At 38.5% G+C, this 10296-nt stretch overlaps 1 pseudogene; it reads left to right on the top strand.

Moving 5' to 3' along the window:
* Window positions 1–2363: 2363 nt before the first annotated feature.
* The window catches only part of LOC107665559 (probable methyltransferase TARBP1), an 18138-nt pseudogene continuing 10205 nt past the window's right edge, over window positions 2364–10296 (top strand).

The following is a 10296-nucleotide window of genomic DNA, read 5'->3' as shown; positions in this document are numbered from 1 at the left end:
AGCTACTAGAAAATCCACTAAGAAGACAAAAAGTCTTGTACTCATGCAATAAAATGCCATACGTTCCTTTAAACAAAGACTTTTAACTTGGAGTTCCATTTAATGTTTGAGATCACACAGTTACATTACTAATGTCAATAGTGGTTAATCATATCAAATATGATACAAAAATTCACGTTCACTGTCTTTGGAGTCATTTTTGGTCATGAAACACACTGAATATGCACCACCTGTTCTCCTGTTATAATTGTGTACAGACAGTACTCTTGTTCCCAACCCGCTTAAACCTGCAATCAGGATTGGAACAAGGTTAAAAGGTCAAACCAAAATATTCCACGTATGTTGTTTTATGAGATCTAACCACTGGTTTAATATACTTAATATAATATCACATAGTTCTTTACTGCACAAGTAATGTTGAACTGTGATGAACTTTTAAAAGAACAATAAGATCAAAGACTCGTTCGCTGTATACAGATCATGTTTGTTTTGTTCAGGATACATGGAGCTCTTTTGATTTCGATAATTACAAAACACACATCAAGCCCTCAGAGGTTCTGTACATAATGGTGGGTGTAATTTCTTTATGTATTGTAAACACACATCCTATTAAAAGTATGCCCATATATATGTTCCTTTCAGTGAAAGGAAAAACAATAAGAATGAATAGTATGAATAAACATAGCTGGTGTTAAATTCAGTAGTACAATATGTGTATGTGTTTTTCATTACATAGAAATACAGTCAACTGATAAAAGCAATTAGCTTAACCGCAGGGTCAGTGATAAGATATGACTGATGTAATGATAATATAGTCATATTTTAACTCTTTACTGTGTATTTTCAATTCAGTAGCTATAAAAGTGTCCCACTTTCATTTTTCTGGAATAAATTATTGACTTCTGTCAGGACCACTATCGTCAAAGATGATTGACAATTAGCATACAGTTTGGATTGGGGGTATGGTTCCATTCTGGGCAAGAACTCCCTGCGCATCCATGCAGCCTAGCATGGATGAGAGCAGGGAGAGCAGCGATAACCCCCCCAGGGTAAACAGAACAGAACCAAAATAAATGTATGCAGATATCGTTAAAGTTCAATAATGTCATGTACACATTTTAGAATTAGTTTGATTCAAAGGAGAATCAGAAGGCTGAATCCTGACTGACAGAGGAGGAGTTGGGGATGGAGGAGGGTAATTAGCTATTGAGCAATGCGAAAACGGCTGATAACACTGCGGGACCTTATATATGAATGCTTAGATAGGTGTCGTATTCCCATAGGTTGATGGGGATCAGCTGAAAGTCAACTGATGCGAGCTTGACTAACGTGACCTGCCAGAACTAACGCTACGCTTGATTATAATTACTGTATCTCAGTCTGCTTGTGATTTCAGCAAAATGTTTAAACTCCATTTAGTGTGCAAACGCCTCACCAATGAATGAGACACAAACGTCCTGATGAGAGTTGAATGCGACTTGTTGGTGGATTGTCGCAATGTCTGATTCGTGAACGGAAAAATGAGTTCACCAAAAATTCTGTCATAATTTACTCACCCTCATGTCGTTCCAAACATGTCTTTCTTTCTTCCGTGGAACATAATAGAAGATATCGTGAGAAATGTCCATACAATGAAAGTTAGTTAACCAAAACTGTTTGGTTACTTACCAAAATTCTTCAAGAAAGTTAAAGGTTTAAAGATGACAGAATTTTCACTTGTGGGTGAACTATCCCTTTAAAAACTGTTTTATTTGAATGATTCGTTCGATCAGGTCAAACAGTTCACAAGTCAATGATTCGAATCATTAATCGTCTCTCTCCAACTTCTGATGAGGAGAAAGGTAAGAACAGCAGAAACGTCAAAAATAAAACAGTATGTTTACAACTTGATTGTTTGTTTAAACAGCATTTTATTCTAACTTGCAAAGCCTTTTCAGTCGAAATATGTAAATAACGCGTTGTATTAATATAATATCATATCAATGAGTCCAACCGCTAAATAGCTAGTGGGAAGTCGTGGCCTAATGGTTAGAGTCGGACTCGTAACCCAAAGGTTGCGGGGGTTGAATCTCGTACCTGCAGGGATTGTAGGTGGGGGGAGTGAATGTACAGCGCTCTCTCCCACCTTCAGTACCACGACTGAGGTGCCCTTGAGCAAGGCACCGAACCCCCAACTGCTCCCCAGGCGCCGCAGCAAAAAAATGGCTGCCCACTGCTCCGGGTGTGTGTTCACGGTGTTCGTGTGTTCACTGCTGTGTGTGTGCACGTTGGATGGGATAAATGCAGAGCACTAATTCCGAGTATGGGTCACCATACTTGGCCACATGTCACGTCACTTTCACACTTTTTAAATCAGTGTTGCCATGCGCCATGGCAGCAGCGTTTCTCACTGCGTCAATCGGTCACGGTGTATTTCTGGAAGTAGACACACCGGTTCACACGTGTGTGTAGCAGGCAAAAGCATCGAACCGGGTTTTAGCTATTTTAAAGCTGTGGATATTTTTAACTTAAAAGGGCTAGTAAGAAAATGTCTATTTTTTTTTATACACACCCTTTTGTCCCACCATCCCGAACCCGAGGATTTGTTCAATAGTTTGTGCTGGTCAAGCACAACATGCCCCGACATAGAGAAGATCGAAGCTCTAAGAGCTTTCCAATAAATCACACAACAGGAGGGCTTTATTTGTAAAGTGCAGTCAGTGATATGGAATCAATGCATGCCAATAATGCAAACGATCTTCAGTGCAGATGATGGAGGTAAAGATCTGCTCAGCGCTGTCTGTGGACTCTTTGCAGTGTGTGTCAGTACCTGTCAGACCCATGATGCACCTGAGAAGGTAAGTCATGTTCTTCTGCCTGTGCTGATGACGAGAGATGATGGCAACCATGAAACCAGCAGGTTTGACACGGATGTTGCCATTGAAGTCACAGCAGTGCTGTTATCCAGCATCTCCAGGACCTTGTCCTGCACCCTTTGCTGTGCTAAAGATCTCTGACTCTCAAATCTCAAATAATCTCAAAAATCATAGTCCGGATCTGGTTCACCATACTCAAGTCCTGCAATAAAGACACTGAACCAGAGATACATCAGATATGGGATGATTTACTGTCATGATGGGGAAGTCGTGGCCTAATGGTTAGAGAGTCGTACTCGTAACCCAAAAGGTTGTGGGTTCGAGTCTCGTACCGGCAGGGATTGTAGGTGGGGGGGAGTGAATGTACAGTGCTCTCTCCCACCTTCAATACCACGACTCCGGGTGTGTGTTCGCGGGGTGTCTGCGTTCACTGCTGTGTGTGTGCGCACTTTGGATGGGTTAAATGCAGAGCACTAATTCCAAGTATGGGTCACCATACTTGGCTACGTCACGTCACTTTCACTTTTCACTTTCATGGCATCAGAGAGATCAGACAGAATCAGTATAAGCTCGGGTTCTGTTGTGTCTCACTGCTCTCTCTGACCACCTCTACCCATCGGAAACCTCTCAGACCCGGCCGGACCCTAGAAGATCTCAAAGGTTTCTTAAGGCAATTCAGGCTGGATTGACTCACAAGGACGGTGTGTGACCCGCAAATGGGTGCTTTACCTGCTCACCAGGTGTGTTGCCCTGGCGGAAATCAAGAAAGAAGATGTGTTCACCAGCGAGGAACCTGACACGGGTAAGACAACGTTCAGTATCTCCCACAGTGTGTAAGATGTGTGTGTGAACAGTGTAAGAAATCATAAACATCTCTTGGATCCCTGCAGATGAAGTCCTGTTCAGATGGACTCCCGAAAAAAAGCAGTTACTGAGGGAATTCTGGGAAGATTATGCTCTAGTATTAGAGACTCTAGAAGAAAACCAGGTAAGAATATTTTGTTTCAGATTCACAAAACCCCACTGGCTATGTTCAGAATTGCAAACTACCATACTATGCACTGACAACTGATATTTATATGAATGAATGAAAAGTTGTCTGCTATACTGTTATAAAGATCTCATTCATTTTTACAGAAGTTCATCTTATTATTTGGCCAATATCAGCAGCTGCACCAAATTGTATATTTTCCTCAGGTTGGGCTTCTAAATATAATTGAGGTGTTTTTTTCCCTCAAATATGAGCTCCATATTCTCCTATATCATACTATGTGAGCCATAAAAGCCATATATGATACTCAGCAACATCCTTTTTTTTAAAGATTTTCTTGAATATTTTGTCTAAAGGTTTTATAAATTGTTCCATTAAAAAAAAAACTGACTTATTTCATATGTCAGGCTTTACAGAGATAAATTACAAATGTATTATCTTTTTTTTCCCGGGCGTTTGCCAAAAAAAACATACTGATTGACCAACAATCTGAATATTTGCCTTATGGAAATAAATATTTGTGAACTGCATTAGTGCGTCTTATATTGTTTATCTTTGTTTTTTTTTTTTTTTAAGATTCACGTGATTCGACCTGTACTCAACAGGATTGACATGCTTGTTGATACAACAGCGACTGACATCCAAGGTTTGTGGCAGCACATGGCATAATTTCAGTTTACTGCTAACTGGTATCTTTGCTTGACTTCATGCATTCAGGTACACACTACTAGCTGCTGCTATCAAATGATCCCGCAGTTGGAGAAATGTAGTGAGTGTTAAGTGCAAATTAAAGAAGAGATGCTACTCATTTATCTATAATAAAGCATACAGTCTTTTACATCATTTTGTTTTGCATTATCATTACTAAATACAAAAAAACTGAAATAAATGTAATTTATTTTATATTAGTTGAATCAAATAGTGAAAGAAAAGCAGCCAATAAGTGTCCAGCATACATTTCAGCTCCTTCAGTGCTGTTTAAAAAGCATCCTGTAATGCAAACTGATCTATTTTATAAAACTGACATCTGTAACATTCAGTCACTTGGTGAAAGTGCATATGTTATTTGTTGCAATAATGAATGTGCTCGTAATTCACATAATCTGCGCATGTTTTTGTTTATATATATCAGTATATATGTGACCCTGGACCACAAAATCAGTCTTAAGTCACACGGGTGATTTTTAACAATAGCCACAAAAAAAAATTGCTTATGTTGCATATGGTTTTTGTTTTGTATCATATTTGATGCATCAAGCTTTTATGCCTCACTGTGTCATATTAGTGAGAAAATTAGCTCACATCCAGGAAGGAAAAAACACCTCAGTTTTATTTTTATTTCGGTCCAAACTGGGCAAATTTGGTACAAATATTGTTGTTTATGTGGCCAAAATGTAAGATGAAATTTTGATGTCAAGTTTGAATATGCACAATCACAAATAAGATTTTAAGTGTTTCAGTGCTACATGTATTTAAAACAAAAATTAAGATCTTGTGGAATTAAAGATTTTACAGTTCACATTCTGTTTATTACGATTGTGTTATTATATATGGTCACGACGGCTAGTTTAATGATCAGACAGAATGGATTTCTAACTGATTTTCTTGTTTTTGGCAGTCAGCGGTGTCTCTAGATGAGATATTTGGTTTTCTTGTACATTTTCGAGCTGATGAGTCTCTATGTCGGGGCACAGCACTTTGGAAAGAGGTAAACTGAAAGTCTATCAACTAAATCAGAATTCATAAGCCTGCTCAATTTGCAAAGTATTTGATCACACAACTAATATGTTAAACTTTGCTCCCATCACAGCTGTGTAATTGGCTCCAGGCTAACGAAGGCTGTTTTCGTTTGACCGACGGCGATTCGGGCTCCTCTGAGGAGATTCACGCTGAAACATCAAACAGCTTCTATATTCAGCTACGTCCAGCAGTGTCTGAAGACCTTTCTCACAGTTCCAGCCAGCTCAGGTGAAATACAGAACAACAGTTTAGCAATACTGGACATGTTTCTACATTAACATCCTTTATGTTTTAATCCTGGAACAACATAACTGTCAAACAACAACCGAAATGACCCCAGTTCGGATACATTTGTTCATCATGCCACATTTCCTCTTGGAATTTTAAGGTCAATATCATCTACCCTATTCCCAGTCAACACGTGAGATCATGCGATGATCACAGTGACATCGTGAGTGCGCTGTGTGGTTACACTTTTAGCTCACTGTGACACACACATTGTGACCACACCATGAGAATCGTGTGAGCTCATGGTGACATCATTGTGAGATCAAATTGTTGACTGGGTTTACTGTATATAACATGGCTCCAAACATTTTCCACCAAGCTTTATGCACATCTCACAGTTTTATTTAGATGATTTCTTTTTTTCTGGCAGATCAGAATGGAAGTCTACCTGATCCAGGTGAGGCCGAGCTGCTGGCACGAGCTGTACTGCTGACAGCTGACCTTCAGCAGACCAGGAGTGAGGAACCTGGTCTAGAACTGCTTCTCCAGCCCCTTCTGGACGTCTTACGGAGACTCAGCGCTAACATCTATCTGGTGCTGCACAAGACAGACAAGAGCCTGCAGTTACTGTTGCGCCTGCTGCAGCTCGGATACAGAGAAGGAGAATGTGTGTTGTGTTTGAGAGAATATAAGACAAACATGCCGTGTTTAAACATGCCAAAGCCTTGAATCTGGTTTGTTTGTAGAGGATGTCGTGGCTGTCGCGTTGAAGTCTCACATGCTGTCGGCGGTGGAATCAGTGCAGGAGTTTCTGCTGAGAAGGTTCAGCGGGGAACTGACGGAGGTGAGTGTTTTTATGCATAACATATAATAATCCTGCCAGAAAAACTAGGTCTGGGTGGTCAAAACTGGATTATTGCTGATCAAGTTGGTCTACCAGCACTAATCCGCTGACCAACCTGGGTCCATCAACCATTTAGACTAGCTGCTTATGATAACCATCTTCAACCACCTGAAACCATGTAAAACCAGCTACCATTTGGTTTAGCTGGATTTCTGGGGGATTTTTACACTCTGTATCTGTCTTCTCTCTCTTTCTCTAGTTATGTGATGTGGAGAGGTCTGATTTTTATCTCTTAGTATTAAGGTAACTGGTCCTCACTTATTCCACTGTGTCGTGGTACGGATCAAATCTGCAGCAAAACTACATCCCAAAAGTCACCACAAACTGCCAGAGGATCCTCAATGAACCCTCTGAACAGGTGCAGCACTCAACATAGGCTTGATTCTTCAAACTCTGTTCATCATAATTGCATGTTTAATATAATTACCACACATACACTACTTTTCAGAAGTTTGGGGTCAGTAAGATTTTTTTTTTTTTAAGAAATGTGTACTTTTGAACAAGGAGGCTTTGATCAAAAGTGATATTAAAGACAATTATAATACATAATATGTGACCCTGGACCACAAAAGCAGTCATAAGTAGCACGGGTATATTTGTAGCAATAGCCAAAAATACATTGTACAGGTCAAAATGATCAATTTTCCGTTTATGCCAAAAATCATTAGGATATTAAGTAAAGATCATGTTCCATGAAGATATTTTGTAAATTTCATACCGTAAATATATCAAAACTTAATTTTTGATTAGTCATATGCATTGCTAAGAACTTCATTTGGAGAACTTTAAAGGCGACTTTCTCAATATTTAGATTTTTTTGCACCCTCAGATTCCAGATTTTCAAATAGTTGTATCTCAGCCAAATATTGACCTATACAACCCATACATCAATGGAAAGCTTATTTATTCAGTTTTCAGATGATGTATAAATCTCAATTTCGAAAAATTGACCCTTATGACTTGTTTTGTGGTCCAGGGTCACATATTTCTATTTCAAATACATGCTGCTCTTTTGAACTTTCTATTTATTAAAGAATTTATAAAAATAAGAAATGTTTCTTGATCAGCAAATCAGCATATTAGAATGATTTCGGAAGGATCATGTGACGTATAAAGACTGGAATAATGATGCTGACAACACAAAAATACATTTTCTGTTTTAAAATGTATTAAAATAGAAAGTAGTTGTTTTAAGTTGTAATAATATTACAATGTCACTGTTAATAATGTTACTGTTTTTACTGTATTTTTTGGTGAGCACTTTTGTAAAAGTCTTACCGACCCCAAACTTGTGCATTTTTATTTTAGATATGTATATGCTCTATTTCCCTCCACTTTTAAGTCAAATATTTAAAAAAAATGAAGTATTTCAGATTGAAGTATTTCAAAAACTATTTAGTGAGTTGTAAGTTACTTTAAAGCAGCATGACACCCTTGTTCAAAAAACTAAAAAACCTAGGATGTTAGACTACTGTAGATTATTCCCAAGCACATTTGTAAAACATTTTGTAAGTGGATGGAAATTTCTGATGAAATGAGATCTAAACTGTGTTTTTCTAGAATCCATCTGTGTCAGGGCAGGTTCAGAGAGTGGTCTGTATGGCCACACTTGCGCTGTTGTGTGACATGGCTGATTGGGGTGTCCTGAACTCCCGCTCTGAGGCCACGAGATCACTTCACTCGCTGACCGACTACTTCTACCCTTCATCACCTTCATCATCTCAGCATCTCAACCGTACAGTACTCAAGCCCACAACTGTGACAGTCAGGTCTGTTCAAGCTCTTAAAAAAACAATTGGTTGCTCTAGGTCTTGGAATAAAAAATCTATATATTTGTTCAAAATAAGTTTTCCTGTGAAGCATTATCACATATTCATTTATGAGTTATGTGTGTTTATTCCAGTGATTCAGTGGACAGTCTCGTGCTAAAGGACTGGGGGCGAATTGTGGCCCAGTTTATTCGAGATCAGTGGACGTGTCTGAGTTTCCTGCAGAAGTCTGCTGGGACCCTTCGGGCTCCTGAAGCTCCTGAGGTCCTGAGGGCTGCTGTGGATGCTCTGCCGTTACTGCCTGGTCATCTTGTTCTGCCGGTGCTGGACTTCATGGCGTCAGTCTTACCACAGGTGGGCTGCAGTTCTCTTTTCAGTTTATCAGCTTTGTTGCATTAACATTTCAGGTTTAAATGGATCAAAAATACAGGTTCTATCCTTTTCTAGATGTTGTTTTGCTTGAAGTCAATTGATAATGTTAGTCAAGTTTTTTTTGTGCTAAACAATTATAAGTAACATAAAAAAGTCTGGAATTTCAGGAACATTTTTTTTTTTATCTAACTGTAATTTATTTATTTTATTTTTAAATGGTAAATTAATAAATAAATACATTTATTAAATTTTTTGTGGACATTGTGTTGTGTGATGTGAACTTGTGTTTTTGTGTTGTTGGGTCTATTTTCTCCACCAGGTGGTGCAGAGTGATGAATCTCTGTGCATTGAGGCCATATGTGCATCATGGAACGTGGTTCAGGCTCTGAGCACAAACCCTCATGACTTCTGGTCCACACTGCAGGGATTCGTGCGCTTAGCTTTTCACCAGGGCCTTCTGCAGCTCACGGAGGAACAGAACCCAAGAATCACAGCCTGCATACAACAGGTCAGGGAAAAGCCTGAAAGACCACTTGCACCATTTGTGATAAAAAAAACATATAGCTTAGTATATATATTACAAGCTTTCTTGTTTTTGGGCAGATTGTGAGTGAGATCATGGAATTGGCTCAGGTCCGATCAGGAGTGTTTAATGTTCTGATCCAGCATTGCTGCGAGACTTGGCTTCCCTCTGGGGCAGCAGAGGGTGTCCAGTCAGACGCTGTGTTCAGTGCAGCTCTCTTATAGCTCGACATCCTGACCGAGGCCTGTGTGTACGACCCAGTGTTCAGAAGAGACCAAAGGTGAGTGTGCACATAAAAAAACAGATGCTAAAAAGTATTTTTGTATACAAACTAGTAAAATAATACATTTATTTATTTAGGTACTTAATATTTTTGTTCTTAATACGTTATTAATATTAATAATAATAGTTATGTTAAGAAAAATCTATTAAAATATAAATGGGTCAACATCACCATACCTTTCAACCCTCACAATACTCAAAAATGTTGGTTTTAATTTCCCATTCGCTTTGTCATGTCATAAATAGGATACACTCAAGTACTATAGAAACATATTAGCTGAGACCCCACACATTTTTTTAGATAATTATGGGCCATTATTTGAAGCATAAACCATAAGATATGTCCACCCTGTCATGGACATATATATTACTGTTAAATACGTTTTCATTGCAAAATTAAGATGCAAATTATATTTTCTGAAAGGTATGATGTACCTTTCCTAAACAGGGTTATTTGTTTGCTTTCAAATTATAAATACATAAAAAAATGTAAACCATGTGTTTTTAAAGAAACTCATACAATTCGCACATGTATTTTTTCTTATTTGGAGAAAACGGTGATATTTGGATTAGGGCTGCACGATTAATCGAATGCGATTGTCATTTTGTTAAAAAAAAGCCGGTTCTGTAAT

Source organism: Sinocyclocheilus anshuiensis, unplaced genomic scaffold (genome assembly GCF_001515605.1).
Source record: "Sinocyclocheilus anshuiensis isolate Anshui unplaced genomic scaffold, SAMN03320099.WGS_v1.1 scaffold407, whole genome shotgun sequence".
In the NCBI taxonomy this organism is placed as follows: Eukaryota; Metazoa; Chordata; class Actinopteri; order Cypriniformes; family Cyprinidae; genus Sinocyclocheilus; species Sinocyclocheilus anshuiensis.
Note: the sequence above shows the minus strand (reverse complement) of the source record. Positions and strands in the feature narration are given on the sequence as shown.